Source organism: Topomyia yanbarensis, chromosome 1 (genome assembly GCF_030247195.1).
Source record: "Topomyia yanbarensis strain Yona2022 chromosome 1, ASM3024719v1, whole genome shotgun sequence".
Classification (NCBI taxonomy): Eukaryota; Metazoa; Arthropoda; class Insecta; order Diptera; family Culicidae; genus Topomyia; species Topomyia yanbarensis.
Window position 1 is genome coordinate 36457218 of NC_080670.1, and position 18837 is coordinate 36476054.

General features: G+C 38.5%; 1 protein-coding gene across 2 annotated transcripts in view; it reads left to right on the plus strand.

The window, feature by feature from the left end:
- Positions 1 to 7674: 7674 nt before the first annotated feature.
- The window catches only part of LOC131677377 (uncharacterized), an 85273-nt gene continuing 74110 nt past the window's right edge, over positions 7675 to 18837 (plus strand). The window contains exons 1-2 of one of the 2 annotated variants that reach the window (XM_058957161.1): positions 7675 to 8225; positions 8294 to 8377. The gene's annotated coding sequence lies outside the window, so the exon portion shown is untranslated. Of the gene's footprint in view, positions 8378 to 18837 lie in introns of both variants that reach the window. The other variant, XM_058957160.1, reaches the window with a different exon arrangement.

The window sequence follows — 18837 nt, forward strand, 5'->3', positions numbered from 1 at the left end:
CTACGAAGGGTAAAAATTTACATTAACGCATATTTTTCATGAAATACCACTCTGCAGCAGACTAATGAGCGAAACAAGTTTGTTTACAAAAAACGCTTTCGCCCTTTTGACGAATTAATATTGCATTGTTTAAATTAAAATTAAAGAAAACAATGAAATCAGCGATGTCAATAAAATAACAAAAACAATAAAATCAATTAAATTAATGAAATCAATAAAATTAATTCAATCAATTAAACATGACTTGAATCACTTGAAACTTCACATTAACACTCAATGCATTCAAAGTGGCCTGTATTTATATCGCCAATAGTCGTATCAATGAGATCTAATCCACGTCTGGTTGCGCTGGTTAGGCGATTCTCGAATAATCTCGAGCACACACTCGCATTTTGTATACATATATCCTTATTATTACTGCTACGGCGCATCGTATTGATACATCTATCCTTGCACAGAGGCAATTGCGTGTATGTGTGTGTTATTTACATATGGTAAGCAACTCAGACGCAAGTGGGGGGAAACTCACGATTAGGTTCTTATTTACTGAGTGCTGGTAATACGTATTTCTGTTATTTTTGCTGTTACTGTAGGGGAACATGGGGAGACTTGACCAAGCGCAAAATTCTATTTTTGACTATGGCGTCTTCTATTCGATTCTTAATTTTTTTTCAAAAATATTTTTATACTTGTTTCGATCCCTTAAGGTAATTTAGAAAGTTTGGAGTAAAAAATCCTTTCCTTGCAGAAAATATTACGTGATTAATAAATTTGCATTAAATGATGTAATTTTTTATCAAACTTTGTATGGACATATCTACTCGACTACTAATTACTATTAAAGGACTAATATACCATCTTAATCCTTGTGAAGCAGTGAAATGATTTTATATAAACTGGAACATTGGAATAGTTATTACTAGAATTCGCATGAAATTGAACGCAATAAGTAATGTTGGGGAGACTTGACCAAGATTTTATGGGGAGACTTGACCAAGTGGCGATCAGCTGAAGAAAGATACAAAATTCATAATATTAATTATGCTTTGGTATCTACTGTTAATGTTAATCACGCCATAAAAAAATCCCACCTAAAACATAAGTCGTTATATTTTAGTATTAGTAAACAAAGTTAGCAATAGTAGGACTGATTTCGTGACGTGTGAACATGCAATGCAAGCAGTACAGTTAATCCTTAAAAAGAAATGCATTTAAAAAAATCAAAATTTATCCAAATGCAACCCTTTTATATTTTTTACTGCTACCTAGAGATCTCGACAATAGGGAAAAAAATAATTACAGTATGTTTTATGTCATTATTTTTTGTTATGATTTTTCAAAATTCTCTTGGTCAAGTCTCCCCACGCCTGATCACAGAAAAACTTTTGTAACTTTTCAAAAATTAAATTAAAAATTCTGCAAAAAATCATGAAGACGCGCAATAACTTTGTGCATTATATCTGAATGATTTTTGGGGGATTGAAGGCTTTTTTAGAGATTTATGCAGTTTTAGCTGAAAACCTGGTCAAGTCTCCCCATGTTCCCCTACATCGTTTTGAAACATCTAGAAGGTTTGGTCGCGAACATTCGAGTTTAGAGAAAACTACCACTAAATTATTCAATTACAAAAAAACTTAATTCATTGAGAACAGCAACCAACTAACGAATAGCAAAAACACTTTCATTTTATAGACCGCCATTAAAAACTAAGTTTCTTTAAGGAATAAATATTTCCGGCGATACCAGTCGATGTGTGTATGTAAATCTACTGCAGAACAATTAAATTTTTTAAAATGTTGCGCAATAATTTGAATAAAAAAAATTGTTCACATTGTGTCCAATCACGAAGTTGTCTGTCTCATTACAACAAAACATGTAAAACGACCTTCAATCATTAATGTTAAATGTGTTGTTAAATCATCATGAATAGGCCGCCATTTTGAATTTCTAATTTACGACGCAATTCAAGTTTCGTTTCCTTGGAAACATGTGCCTATTTAAATATGCATGCTTTTAAATGCTAAATCGTCGTGAAAATAATACCATATTGGGATGCAAAATGACAACAAATAACAATTTTTAATCTCTACACAACTTTTCAATATCAAAAATACCCTTGTTTCATGATATTTTTTACCATTAAAATCAATTTGCGATCTTTTGACATATTTCTTATATTTAAAAGGTCCATGTCGCGTGATTCTAGATGACAGAATATCTTGAATATACCGTCATCTTAAATTTTGATCTGCTATCATAGGTATAAAAATGGCGGAGGCTATTAAATTTCCTACTTTCGATTTTTGGGCAGTTTCCCATACCAAACATACCCATATTGCAAACTTCCTGATGATAAATCATTATGAAAATGTCGCAATATTGAGTTAATGAACGCCATTCATGACCACGAACATAATTTATTTAAACAGAAATATGTCTGAAGACATTTTTTCAATTACCGAAGAGATACCTTATATTATAAAGAAATTTGTTTAGAATTCTTAATAAAAATACTAGCAGCACTAGCACAGCCGATAAACATCAACCCGAATACACAACCGAAGTTTGGTTTCGTTATTCTCGTGTTTCCTTCCCATACTCGTGCACCGGTAAACGAAAATCAAAACCAAACCGCGGTGCTGTGTAAACGAAACTCGGTTTGGTTTTCGTGTCTCGTATAAACACAACCAGCGATAAGACCGCACACAATGTAAAGGAAACATAAACACTTGTGAAAATTTGGTTTACCGTACCGGTACTCAACCGGTATTTTCCCACCACTGCGTAAAACTATGTCGTTTTTGATGCTATATGTCATCAGGAATCAGTAGCGTCTGGCTCAAATGGCACGTTCCCCATATTGATCGGAGATTTGTGCCTTGCCAAGAATCGTCTTTTCATCATTTTCCTGATGGGAAGGATTGGGGAAGTGGTAAGGTTAGGGGTAAGGAAAACAACGACACAGAACAATTAAAACAGAGCATTCTGCACCCCCGGAGTGATGCTGAACGATCTGCAGGTGTTACAACAGCAGGAATAAAACTTCCAACCCCCGGAGGGATTTAGAACCTCTACCCAAACAGTGAGCGGATATATCAACACCCCCGAGGGGATATTGAGATAACAGAACGACAACACCCCCGAAGAGATATTGTCATTCAAATACGGCTAAAAAACTATAGCCCTTTACCACACTGGGTTAGGAACAAAAGCATATCCTTAAATTTCAGCTCTCTGTACATAGGTTCATCTATGTATGGAGAACCAAAAAACCGGATGCGCAATTGCATTAATACAGGGCAATTGCATATCAAATGATATGATGTTCCGTAATCGGATTCACAAAAATCACATGAATAATACTCAGCGCGCTGAATAGTAGCCATGTGATAATTGAGTTTGCAATGTCCAGTCAGTGCCCTGACCAGAATACTGCAGTTGTGCTTGGAAAAATGCAACAAATTGACATTTTCGGACTCACATCCGACAGAAAAGCCTTTGTTTGAACGCAAGTTTGCAAGCTACGCCAATGTTTGGCATGTTCGAATGCAGCCCAAGAGCGAATCTTGTGCTTTATCTAACTTATTGACGGTGGTAGAACTGGTTCTGGACCAACGAAATCAGTCGCAGCGCTAGCTCTAGCCAATTCGTCCGCCCATTCATTTCCAGTAAAAACCTGAATGACCGGGTACCCATAGAAGGTAGATAGCATTTGAAATGCTAAGTTCTTCGATTTGAGTTCGACATGCGATTACTAATTTCGATCTCGAATCTGCCGAACTAAGTGCTTTCAGGGGAGCCTGACTGTCAGAGCAAAAATAGATTCTTTTACCGCAAATTCCCTGTTGAAGTGCGGATTGTACGCCACACAGAATCGCAAAGATTTCTGCTTGGAATACGGTACAGTATCTACCAAGCGAATAAGATTGGTTTAATCTCATCCCATGACAATAGACACCAGCACCGGCTCGGCTCCCCAACAAAGAACCGTCCGTATAACAAACTACGTATTATTCAAGTTGTCGCTCCATCCAGCCAGACCGCCATTCCTCACGAAGAGGAATTCTCACATTGAAAGTTTTAAAAGGAAAACTACATGAGAGTGTAAGGTCACTGGGAGCAAGTGTATATTCATCCCAAGTAACCATTTGGGGCCACAGTCTTGTGTGGCTAGTTACACCACCTTGAGGACATCCGCAGACATTCAGTTTCCTCATCTCTACTTGTCTTAACGATGAGCACAGATGTCGGTTGCTAAGCGTTGCGTGTATCCAGTTCGTGATATATGAAGGTACTCCATGATCTCGTGCTGTTTCCAAAATGGATTCGAAAGACACGTTGTCAAAAGCACCTTCAATATCGAGAAAAACTCCCAAACTTGATTGCTTTTGTGAAAAAGCTTTATCAACGTTGTAGACAACATTGGGTAACAGGGTGGTAATAGACTTCCCCCGCTGATATGCATGTTGCATTGCATGCAGCGGGTGCTCGCCCAAGCTACCATCCCGAATGTAGTGGTCGATTAAACGTTCCACTGATTTGAGAAGGAAGGAGGTCAGACTGATCGGTCTTAAGCTCTTTGCCTCCTCATAAGTGACGCGGCCACCTTTGCGAATGAATTTGACTGTTATTTCCATAACTGACATACTTCAAACCCACCGGATGCCACGCGGCCTCTAGGCTGGTTTTGTCCGGAGAAAGATAATAGAGTTATCAACCTCCTGGTGAACCACAGCCAGTTACTGGGGAGTTCGCCCGGCTCTTCCCAGGCTCCGTTCGCCATTGAGAATATTTTAAACCCCCTCAACAATTTTACCCATAGCACGGGTCGCATGACACTATGGAATTGGGGTTCCCTGTTTGGTGTTACCACCGGAACAGGTAGTCCGTAGTGTAATTCTTAGCCGGTTGAAACAACCACTACCGACACTACACGGCTTATCTAGGCTGTTCGGAGAAAGAAGCTGACATTTATGGACAGCTCCCATAGATGGCCGAACAGCTTATATTATAAAGAAATTTGTTTAGAATTCTTAATAAAAATACTAGCAGCACTAGCACAGCCGATAAACATCAACCCGAATACACAACCGAAGTTTGGTTTCGTTATTCTCGTGTTTCCTTCCCATACTCGTGCACCGGTAAACGAAAATCAAAACCAAACCGCGGTGATGTGTAAACGAAACTCGGTTTGGTTTTCGTGTCTCGTATAAACACAACCAGCGATAAGACCGCACACAATGTAAAGGAAACATAAACACTTGTGAAAATTTGGTTTACCGTACCGGTACTCAACCGGTATTTTCCCACCACTGCGTAAAACTATGTCGTTTTTGATGCTATATGTCATAGTCAAGGGACGTAAATTTACACTTTTTTCTTGGTGTGTAGTACAAAGTATGTTGTTTACATCTGCCAACTTTCCTAGCAGTTCATACATCACTTTCAGTTATGTCTTCGAAATAGCAAATCATTCGTGAACAAACTTTGTTACTCGCCTGGGAAACAAATTGGCACTAGAAAAACTTTAGAAAGAGAACTACGGAGACTCCATTTTGGATCGATTGAATTCGCGTTTAGCTGTCAAAAAATGAATCCAAACGAGCATTGCCTATCCTTATAACATTGGACATACGTTACCAAAAGTGCTGTTTTTCTCTCCGCAGTTCTCTTTCTAGAGTTTTTCTAGATCAACGGTGTCATTAATCACAGAGAGCAGACATACAAGCTAGAAAATTTTTCATTCGAATAAAAATACGTGAATACAATTGTATCCAAGTTTGCACGCGAGATCCGTATACCGATTATACCGGCCGATCGTAGCGCCGGCTAGCGGCAAGTTGCCACTAGCCACTCGTTCTTACACATTGAAAAGTTGACTTGTATGTCAGTTATCAGTGGCTTAATAGCTTTCGTTTATTGCCTGCGATATCTGTTTAGAATACCTACACATAACGACCGAGTGTTTTAATAGCTTTTGTGGGGATGCAGAGGAACAAAAGACCAAAGGCGCATACGAACGAGAGGGTTATCGCAAAGGTGTTGGGACAAACGGTAGCTAAACCATTATACCTTTACACTGCCACCCGGTCCACCAGGTTGAGGGTCGTAAATGTCTAGAGAATGGTACAACTCAACTTCATCTGTTGCAGCCATCACATCATCATCATTATCGTCATCGTCGTCATTTTTTTCGTAGACTATGGAAGAGAATATACAGTAAATTGACATCTTGTCGTTATTGTAGCTTTAGCCACTGATATCACTGATATCCATTTCGAGTATTTTAGTTATGTGAAAAATAACGGTCTATTGAAGTTAAGTAGGATACTGTCGTAAGGGGAGGTGCTGGGAACTTAATTTAAAACTGATAACATGGAATCTTTAAAATGACCGACATAGTTTTATCTATGTATTATTTGTTATTATTATTGATTTGTTCTCTGTGCATTTATTGAATAGCTATGAATGGAAGGGCGACAACAATGACAACTGAGCATTATACACTAAATTTGCGTACCAAGCAAAACTATTGAAACTGTGACATTTACACACCTCCTGGCTATTCCCCATTATTAACATGCTTTCATAGGTATAGATTCGTTGGATGACTGGTTTGGTTCTTTCCCTCAGTCATAAAAAGACTATGAATTCACTTATAAACATGCCTCTTTTATTCACCCAAGCAATAATGGCAGTTTTATGATGTGCTCTGCATCCTATAAAGCCACATCAGTTCTATATTAAAAAAAATCAACCGTAAAAATGCGAGTCATGATTTATTTCTCCCTTGGCTCGAGTAAGTGTGGCAACCGCAACTTTGTGTGGTTGTCGGTCAATATTCTTACAAGTTTCTTTGAGCAAAACTTTCATATACTAAGAATCATTGTGTATAAAAGTTGTGGTTCACAAACAATAAGGACATGAAGGGCGCAAAAGTAATTTAGAAAACATTCTTTAAATTTAGTGCCAGAAATGCATTTGGATCGATATTGAAACTTTTAAATGAAACTTAAAATAAAATATCTGTAGCTATAACGAAGCTTGGGACCGTTTCGGTTTTCTTTATTTCCGACGGATACAACATCTTAAAATATCAACTCGAACTCAGTCAGAGTCGGTTTCCATCTTAAGGCACTGTGCTATATAATCCTAACACTGGTCTCGAATTCTTTGTTCACCACTGTAGAGAATACCCACAGCTGCTGGCGTCTCGGGGAGCGTTAGAGAAATTTCCGCACTCGAGCTTCTTGCTCTCCTCCACCGGCAGCAAACCGTTCGATGCCGTTGCTTCGACAAACCGACCACAAACCACGAACGACTACAATTAAAAGCTCTTTAATATTTCGCTTCTCTCAGCTACGCGGTTGATTCCCGCTCGTTGACGTTCGCGTCACGATGATCATTAGCAACACTGGCTGGTTGGTGGCCGGTTGGATCGACGATGCTACTGTTGCTACCTACCGATGACGACGATGATGATCATGATCGCGTACGTTTAATCGTACAGATATATGAACACACCTACCAACCGGGCCGTTCTCACTCTCCGTCTGTGTGCTGCTCTCTGAAAAACGGACCGGACACCGGAGCCACCGACTGGCAGGCAAACAGCTGCTGGTTGAATTTCTCTACGACGAGGCTGCTTTCTTCTTGCGACGCCGTCATTGGGTGATCATCGCGAGTCTTGGCAGGCTGTTTCACGTTCGCTGGATTTATTTCGTTGGTGAAATCGATCGAAGAAGCACGCGCGCCGCCTCCGCGTATATCGTTTCGGCTGTAGGTTCGTTGTTGTGATCTTCGCCGTTTCGGGCCGTTGACGCTGCAAGTAGGACTCTCCACTGTCCGGCCGCTGTTGGTTCATTTGTGCGTGTCATTAGACATCGATCTTTCGCGCTCTCTTTTGTTCGCTTTGAACCAGCCCATTCCCATTCCGTGTGCATGAAGGTGAAGTTACTTAGGAACCGGAAGTGACTACGTGAGTTTTTGTGGTGCGTTTTTTTTCGGATAATTCCTCTGGATACACGGAGGAGAAATCGAACGGTGGTGATTAATTCTTACGGCTGAAAGTAAACAGGTTTTAGGTGATTTTTCGGTACACATGGTGAAGTTGATTGTGGTGTAGAAAGGGATGCGATCGTTTCATTGGCACGACTGAGTGAAAGGACTGTTTTGGAGAAATTGTAGTGCTAAATTTTCATTGCTGGCCGAATATTGGATGAAAGGTGAATGTGAATGTCGAATTTATGGTGTGAAATGAATTAATATAGATGCTTCATGGTTGATATTTAAGGTGAAAACTCAAAACCGGATTAAAACGAAAACTCCATACAGGAATTAAACGAAAACTCCGCTTGTGGCACACATCGACATACAGGTAATTCAATTGTTGCAAGTATTCCTCACGATGAACGGGGCGAATTTATATATTAGTATTGTTGTCTAAACTTGGCTTATATGTTTTTCAGAATATATACCGCGTTAAGAGCCAATTTAACTAATTCCATATTCATGATGAATTGTCCTATTCTTCTCTACCATTGCTAAAAATGTTAATAATGTTTCGGCAGTGAAATAACATTGATCCGGCAAACTCAGCTCAAAAGGCTAACGTGATCAATACCATGGAAGACGTTCACAGCTAGCTTCGTAGTTAGAATAAATCAAGTGGTCCGAACACGTTCAAAGAAGTTGTATGACCAGATTCTGACGAAGTTCAGACCATACTTTCAGACGAAATCCATATCAAGATGAATTTCAGGCAATTTCTGGACTAAAGTATTATTTGGACACAGAAAAATTCCAGTTTATTTCGTCGCTAAATTACCCTAGAAACTAACTATCTCGAAAAGAATTTGCAGTTGCGGGTTCAAAACGATATAGATACCTTTTATCAACGGTTGCAACGGTCCCATGACGACTGGTCAGAGTTGGCAAGTTGCCACCAAAAGTTAGCTGCCTGGCTGATAAAAAATAAACTATTTCTTCTTCATCCGACGTTTCGATCCGTTTTAGGGCCTTTTTCAAGGACTGCATAGCTAGACACCTAGCCTAAAACTTGGAAATAGTCGATACCAGTTCGTTGCCACAGCAGCCTTATAGTGTTGAAGTGGTACAGCAGCAATAAGGTGGATTTCGTCGACAAGAATGTCATTCCACCATAATGCCGTTATGGGTATGTGAGTTAGTGTCTTTTCTGGTGCAGCTTATTACTGTGGGTTCTAAGAGTGGATTTGTTGACAAACATTCTTTTTATGATTTGATATTTTAGAAAAATATCACACTCGCATGAGCATATAACAACTATATTGGAGACTCCCTTTTACAAGCTACGAATGACTCTTTCACTTCTCTGCGATCATCGCCAACGATGTTGATGTTAGCCGCGAAGCCAAGATGCACATGAAATTTCGTGATGATGGCTCCGTTCCTTTGCACATCATATCTTCCGCATCGCAGTCCGGTTTCTCATCTTGCTCAGTTCAGAAGCTAGACATCGTTTTGCTGTTATAGCAGGGCAAAAATTGACTTCTTTTACATACAATGAGTGACAATGCAAAGCGAGTTTTTAACCTGTTGCGGGCAAACTGTGTTACTGTTGACTTCTCGAAATGTTCGGCAAGACCACCGATTAGTGAAGTGGAGCAAATGTTGAAGGTGAACATGAAGCTCGACGTAGCAGAAGTTAATGCCTTGCAATTCCCCCATCTGCGCCATGCGGTACTGATTATGTTTAAAAACAATAACGAGGAACGATAACATTTTTTTCTCTCCTAAAGAAGACGCAAACAAGGCATCGAAACGTTGGGTTTTAAAAACAAACAAGTCGTTTTAATCCACTAAGGACTGCAACAAGCAGCTTTTAATTCTAAACAACAAGAATCCAGTCGAAAGTCCATAAAATTATATAGAATACTATGTCGCATATACATAAACATTATTCAACTTGAAACACGTCGTCGAATGATATTTTATAAAATATTTCAAGATATATAGATAATGACAGCATTGAAATAAAGCTACATGATCTGCCACCACGTACTAATTCTGCCGTTATTAAACAACTCACGTCAAAATACGGAGAGGTAGATAGTGCTGAGGAAGATACTTGGAGGAAATTCTTGTCAGGACTTCGCAACGGCGTTCGTGTGGTGAGAATGCGTCCGACAAAACCTACTCCCTCCTACCTGACCGTCCCATGCAGATCTGCTCAAGGTGTTACATATTCCTAAAGAACACTGGTCTCGTACTCAGGGCAGATTCCTACGTGCCAATACTATGATCAGCTGCTACACTACGGAAAAAAGAGGCTGCTTTCACCCATTACGACCAAAGCCGGTATACAGTCCTCGTATGCTAAACCTCAACCGGATATTGAGCCAACGACTGTGGAACGGGCAGTAACAAATACCAGCTCAACAACGATCAGGTGTAGTACCACTAAACTAACTGCTATTACCAACAACGATTACACCAAACACCTCCAAAACAACAACCAACACCACCAATAAAGAATCAAATACCGATTAAGAAATATTTACAAAAGTACAAGAAACAAACAAGACCATCGGATCGTGAGCCTCGCGAATGCAGTACCGATGACGATATGGATGTGAACGAAAACGCGAGAGAAGACGGACCAAATGACCCCCAAGGTGCGGTAAACAACGCACCTAATGTTTCACCATCAAGGATGAGGATCTCCACACGCAGCAACAAACAGTGTCAAAAAAACCAGATGGGGAGTTTAAAGTTAATTCTAATTTTTACATACTGTAAAAAAAATTATTAAAGACCCACGGCTCAGTTATGCTAACATATCGAGCAGTGTCAAATATACAAGAAGGAAATAGAAAGCTTCTGTATCGCACATTCGAGCGCTCAAGTGTTGAATAATAGATGAGAGAGCATCACCCTGCTTCAATCTATCTAATGTCACAAACGAGAAGGATGTCTCACCGGTTATTGGGACGCTTAATTTCAACCTGCCTAGCGTCATACGAATCTGCCCAATAAATTTGGTCGAAACGCCATGAGCAAACATTATCTGCTACAGTTCATTTCGTTTCACCGAATCGGACGCCGTTTCGAAATCCGGATACAGTGGTGAGTTAGTAAGTTCTATTCCCAGAGTTTGTCCAGGTTTTGTCACAGAGTCAACAATTGGTCCGTCATTGTTTGCCCTTCTCGAAACTCACTTTGGTATTCACCGACAAAGCATTCAATCAATAGGCGCAGTTTTCTAAGCAGAACACTGGAGAGTACTTTATTGGAGGCATTGAGCATTCATATGCAGCGATAGCAACCACACTCGAGTTTGTGGCCCTTCTTGTAGTGGTGCATTTGAAAAAAGTCAACCAATCTGAAGGCATTTCTTCTTTCACCCAGATCGTACCGATCACGCAGTCGACCGCTGCAAATAGTCGGTCACTCGCGACTTTCGGAAGTTTGGTTGCGATGCCGTGTTTCCCAACGACATGGTTGCACCCGGTTTTTTTGTAAGGGTGGATCCACAGCGTGTCCCCAAAATATTTATACTGTTTGTGCTCCTACCTCCAGGCAGTCACTCCCGTGTGATCCGTCCAGTGATTTTTTGTCCCGGTCTACGTGCGGGCGCTTTTCTTCCTAGTGTCGTTAATCGTACTATAGAACCTTCGCGTAGAACCTGAACAAATTCTCGTGAGATCAGACACCATACAACCTTTAAAACGTTTACAATACCACGAAATGGCCTCGACAACCCATTAATGCCAAAACCTATGATTTATATATGGGATCTACCGAACCATGTTGATGGTTTTTTCATGGGTTGATCCCATTTTCATGCGAATTTCTCTCGGAATTTCGCACGGAATTTCACGTGAAATTTCATGGTATTTGCAATTTCACTAAGAATTTCGCACGGAACTTCACTCGGAGTTTCGCACGGAATTTCACGTGAAATTTCATGCGGTATTTCACACAAAATTTCAAGTAAAATTTCGAGCGGAATTTCACGAGAAAGTTCGCGCGGGATGTCACGTGGACATTCACAAGGAATTTTAGGTGGAATTTCACGCGGAATTTCGAGCGTAAATTCATGTTAAATTTCACGTGGAATTTCACAAGGAATTTCACGTGGAATTTCGCGCGGAATTTTGCGCGGAATTTTACAAGGAAATTCATACGGATTTTCGCACGGCATATTGTGCGGAATTTCGCGGGATTTCACGCAGACATTCGCGCGGAATTTTGCGTGGAATTTCGCTCGGCATTTCAAAAGAATTTCACGTGGCATTTCAAAAGGAATTTTACATGAAATTTCGCACGGAATTTCGCGTGGAATTTCCCGCAAGCTTTCTTGCAGAAATTCGAACGCAATTTCAAATAAAAATTCACGTGATATTTCGCATGGAATTTACTTGGAATTTAAAGTGGAATTTCACGTGGAATTTCAGGCGGAATTTTACGTGTATTTTTGCGAGGAATTTCGCGCGGATTTTCGATCTGAATTTCGGGAAGAAATTCTCGCGGAATGTCACGCAGAATCTCACGTTGAATTTCGCACAGAATTTTGCGTGGAATTTAGCGCCGAATTTCACGTGAAATTTCAAGCGGAATTTGACATGAAATTTCGCACGGAATTTCGCACGTGATTTCGCGCGGAATTTCACGCGGAATTTCACGCGAAATTTCCCGCAGAAATTCGAGCGCAATTTCAAGTAGAATTTCACGTGATATTTTGTTTGGAATTTGCTTGGAATTTAAAATGGAATTTCACGCGGAACTTCGCACAGAATTTTACGCGGAATTTCACGTGGAAGCGTACACATTCTCGACCCACAGCTAACTTTACTGTCATACAGAAATTGCCACTTTGTATGGACGGTCGAAAAATGGTAGTGTGTTGAGGAGAGGGTGCTGTAATCCTACTGAAAGAACTAACTACTAAGTAGTTGGATTAGAGTGGATGCTATGCACATAACCCCCCCCCCCTCCCCAAGTAATGCTATTAGGCCGGGGATGAATCAGGTTCCGGGCCAAAGTAGTTTGTTTAGCGGGTCGGGTAGCTGTTCAAACCAGTTCCTTGAGTTGTTGGTTTTTCTACATTTTCATTCTTGCTCACTCGACTACTTTTCCCGCGAATAGACGTGATAGTGGATAGCTCCTTCAACCATCGACGGATCACGACTGGGTGTTTTTGAAAATGTTTATGCTCTCTAACCGTACCATTCGAAGCCAATGCGTTAAACAAATGTGGCCAAACGCTACTCTAACCAACGCACAGTGGTCCAGGAAGCGAAATTAGCGGGAAACAATTGTTAACGCATTCATCTTTAGGTTTAGAGATTTGGTATCTTAGAAACATTTATTGTGCGTGACAAACAGCATCTTTTGGTTGAAACGGTTTTAGGGTGGCCCTTAAAATGTCAAAGTTGTAGACATTATTTCAAATTATAGTTCAGAGAGAATGATACTTTCTTCTGAAATATTCTAGAACAATTAATTCTGAGCAACTTTGTTGAAGATACTAACTTTGTATCTCAAACCGTTTTCATTTTATAGTGAGTTCCATATCATAACTTAGGGTGTCTCTCAAAAAAGCAGTTTTCTCCGTACAGTTTTTTAATATGATTTTTCTCACAAAAGTACTCTTCAGTGTACTTTTAGAGGATGATTAGAGGCAACTTTTGCTGAAGAAAGAAAATTTTTATCTTGTCTAGTTCAAAAGTTATACTTAATTTTCACTTAAAAATACGCTCTTTTCAAATGTCGATATCTCAAAAGGGGGCAAACGAAAATTGATAATTTTGATTGCATTTGAAAGGCTGTACTTTTGCCTACAATATATTGAACAATTGGAGAACGCTTTTTTGTCTTTCTCAAATAAATCAAATTTAAGTAAAAGCATTTTTGCGTATAATCCTACAGCGCTCATATTAAAAAATATTTGTTTTACGCGGATTCTGTGAATTCTTGTCAAAACTTTTCAAGTATCACATACATTTGGAGGTTTTTCATATTGCAAATAGGGTGATGACCCTATTTTGGGCTCACTCGTTAGGGTGGCACACTCTATCATTAATTACTAGACCTATGTACAATCGTTGAAATGCATATAAATTATGATCAATGTGTTAGGGTCAATATATTTGCTTTATTCCTGAGAACCATTATATTAAATAACCTGTATACGAGTGCAATAGAAACTAGAATCGCTTTCCTCTTACTTCCACCCTACCATACCACCAACAAACATAATGGAGCTATCGAAAATACAAATATACACTGAAGTCTTTTTAGGCGTTTTTTTATGCGCGCATCCCCTACATAAAGAAGCCTAAGTGTACAGTATGTAAAATAATTAAAAACACCCTCGTTCTTTTCTATTTAATCCCATTACCACTACTAGACTGCCACACTTTATTACGACGGGTAACTTATTTAGTTTTTTATTTGTTGGCTGTGAAACGGTATATCAAAATTTTTAAAAGAATGCTCATCGTACAATACAACAAACCTTTCCTATGACCAAAACTACTGAAACGATAAAGGGGTGTCTTTAATTTTTTTACATACTGTATATAGGAATTGTTTCATTCGCGCAATGCTCTGTTTTCATCTTCGTCGATGAAGATGATCCCATTAATTTTTGTAGTAGAAGATTAGTTTGATGATTTAAAAACCACAATAAACGCGTCTTTTAAAGTTTACTGCTAGTGTGTGTAATACTGGAAATCGTTACATCTTAGCTGCAATGAGTCGAACTCTCATCAGTTCCCCATTTGATAATCGAAATCATGCTTAGTTTCTGGGTTTCAGTATTGCACTTGATACACTCAATTAAGCTCTTTGCAGAGTGGTCTACCAATTCTACGACAGTCGTTTTAAGTACTTGAATGATTCTCTTATTTCATTTAAAAATATTAAAAACTATGTTGAATAATTTGATGCATTTATATAACAGAAGGATATCAGATTTTTTTTACTTCAACAATATTGTTATATGAAGGTCAATTTTGTTTTTTTGGTTTGAGGTTAGTAGATTGCAGATCTTGATACTGCTACCTGCTGAGACCGTTCCTGCAAATGAACCAAATCGCTTGTAAATTTGTGTAGATTTTGGGAAATCTTGGCAACAATTGAAAGCAAATTATAGGTCAAGTCATTGGTGATTGGTGGTATTTACCTTATCTGCATTATGAAAAACCTCCAAATGAATTCACAGAATCAGCGTAAAACAAATATTTTTTAATATGAGCGCTGTAGGATTATACGCAAAAATACTTTTATTTAAATTTGATTTATTTTAGAAAGACAAAAAAGCGTTCTCCAATTTTTCAAAATATTGTAGGCAAAAGTACAGCCTTTCAAATGCAATCAAAATTATCAATTTTCGTTTGCCCCCTTTTGAGATATCGACATTTGAAAAGGGCATATTTTTAAGTGAAAATTAAGTATAACTTTTGAACTAGACAAGATAAAATTTTTCTTTCTTCAGCAAAAGTTGCCTCTAATCATCCTCTAAAAGTACACTGCAGGGTACTTTTGTGAGAAAAATCATATCAAAAAATTGTACGGAGAAAACTGCTTTTTTGAGAGACACCCTAAGTTATGATATGGAACTCACTATAAAATGAAAACGGTTTGAGATACAAAGTTAGTATCTTCAACAAAGTTGCTCAGAATTAATTGTTCTAGAATATTGCAGAAGAAAGTATCATTCTCTCTGAACTATAATTTGAAATAATGTCTACAACTTTGACATTTTAAGGGCCACCCTAAAACCGTTTCAGCCAAAAGATGCTGTTTGTCACGCACAATAAATGTTTCTAAGACACTAAATCTCTAAACCTAAAGATGAATGCGTTAACAATTGTTTCCCGCTAATTTCGCTTCCTGGACCACTGTGCAACGGCTTCGAATAGGAAGGGTGACGATTAGAATAATCTGAAAAGAAAAGTTTTGCATTCGATAATGTCCCAACCGGATTATAAAAATATAAGCTTTTAGCTTTGACATATTCCAACCTTTTCTTTCATTAAATTCCAACATACACACAAATGAGCACGTTCGATAATCCCACGACGCGATAAGGCATATTTACACTGCCATCTTGGTTCGAGTCAATTCTGGGTAACAAATTTTTTTTTCGCACAAGCGTTCAAACCTTGGATGGGTATTGAACTACATTTCATCCGAACAAAGCAGCATTTTCTTTTGTACAACAAATTTCTTTCGTGCTGGCAAATGTGTACCTAAAGATTTTACATACGACTTGGATAAAAAAAATCTCCTTTCTTAACACAAAACCACACGTGGAGTTTGCTTCGCTACGCTCTAATGGACAAATCTCTCATTCCCTTGTGGCCAAAAAAGGTACACACAATGTGTTTTCCTCCGGTAAATAGCAAGTGCTTTCAACTTCGGTATCAAATATCCTCCATATTAGCAGCAACCACAATAACACCTACAACATTCACGTTGTCTGATGGTGAAAAGCCGCGATCCAAGCTCAGGCGAATTCGAAGCTACAGGTCTATTGGTTACACCAAACCAACTAAACTGTGCAAAAGAAGAAATTTGATTTCCTTCGCTTTCCTCGCATTGGTACGGACAATGTGTTGCTTCGCCGTAGGGTAACTGTTCCCTAATACATCGCAGCACTTTTATTCATCCCACCTGTTAAACCCACAAAATTAAACAAAAAATCACCCTATATATCGTATATTTATTCCAACTTACATGCAATCCTTTGATCGTAGAGCGAGTAATCAATGAAATAATGGCTCACTCTAACTAATGAGACGAAAAATGGATCGTTTACCATATTTATGCTTCCGCTCAACCTTGCCGCACAATTAAACAATCTTGTGAAAATGCGAGAAGCGAGCAAACCGTGGACACATAGCCGCGTCGTCGGCCGTTCCGGTATGCCGTCTGGTCCCCGGCCGGCATGTTTGGGGCTCCCAATATGTAGGACAGAAAATGTGTTGTTTTGTTTACTACGCGAGTTAGGAGTAAAACAAAGAAACTAAGTGGAAACGAATAAATTGTTGTGGAAAGTACGAACTCGGCCGAATGAGCACCTGCCGCTGATATTATTTAGTGGAGCTTTTGATCAAATAGAACACTAATTGGTTAGAGAACTGCCATTTACTTGAATCTTCATTTCTTCGAACAAGTTTGTTCTTTGTGGAAGAAAACTGTTTTGATAGCATATAACTTAAAAATCGCCTGGCTGTCCATAACTTTTAAACGGGCTATGCTATTTGGAGACATTTAAAAATAATCGCTACTACACAGAAAAAAAAAAAACATTTTGTAATTATTCGTTTATTTTAATGCACATATTTGGTGCATGAATATAAATGTAAAATTAAATTCCACCACAAATACACAATTTTACGTGTTTCAGCATCAACACTTAGCTCATCAAGGTCGTGACTGACGAGCCATTGTATATAGGTGCAAAGTATACTAAGAATGTAATAGACATTTCTACAATCATATTGAACATAACCAGCTATGGAATCGATGTTCTTAAGAAATGAGAAAAGGCATAATTGCACCACTAGGTGGCTTTTTTCTAGTTTACGTTTGGCTTGAGATTCAGTTCGTGCGGTTGGCTGCAACTCTGTTGTTGATCTTGACTAGCTGAAATTGCAGAAATCTAACGGCAAGTAACGAGAAATGGTTGTGAAAATATTTAAAAGAAAGCCCGATTAAGGATAACTCAATTGCATTTTTCAAATTATTTTTTTACTGAAGTGAATCTAGCTACATGAAAAAAACAAAGCAATCTCGAAACAATTACTCGAGAGTAGAAAACAAGATTAAGTTACAACAGAAAGCTATAGATTTTAGTCTCGAAGAAAATATGAAATAATTTTGACCGGCCCAAAATAAGCGTTAACCGTTCCAAATTCTTTATATTTTTACCCGGGGTTCTTTTCCAAAAAAAAAACAGTTTTATAAAAGAAATGACCATTTTCGTATTCTACGAAATCTTTCTAGATCAGCATTGCTGTATGTCTGGGCGATATGTATTAACGAACGTGTGCGATTTTACGTCAATTTACCTCAATTAGCTGCAGAAGAGAACATAAGTGGGCTCATATAAAAAAAAATCGGAAGCAGCTGATGACCGATTTTTTTTGAAGATAGGAGCGTCAGATAAACTTGCGACAAATTTGACTCACAGAATGCTTTCACTTAAATTAGATTCTTGTGTATCGGCTCTTTCTACAAAATGATCAAAGTGTACCTCAGGGCAGCAATCGGTGTCAACTGTTTTTCACATTGCACTATGGTCCCAAAGCTGTATTTAGGAAGACAAAACTGTTTGCGCCAAAACCGTTGGTCTTAGATATATAGTATCTTCGGCAAATTTCTTAGTACTTTCTTGCCGATTTTTTATATTAGTTGAATTAGGGTGGTCCTTGTGGTTAGGGTGTTCAAAGTATCAACTTCTTAGATATGTAAAATTTAGCTACATAATGCTCTACAAAGTTATAAATCAATCAAATTGAAGCAACTTTTCTTAAGAAACTATGTGGCTATCTCTAATGGTTCATGTGCTATGATTTTTGCAATATTTAAGGTAGGGTGGCTCTTTAAAATTGGGTTTTCTATTAATATCTTTTTATGTGGTAATTTCTCGTTAATACTTTGTTCTAGCGAATTTTAGAACTTTTGTAAATACACATTTTTGCCGAAGCAATGAAGTTTCTATCTCTTTTGTTTGCATAGTTACAGGCGATTTTCAAAACAAAAATGGTTTTTTGAAAGCTATATATCTTCCAACATTGCAAATGGATTTTCAATCTTTTAATTTCATTTGAGAGATCGGAACTT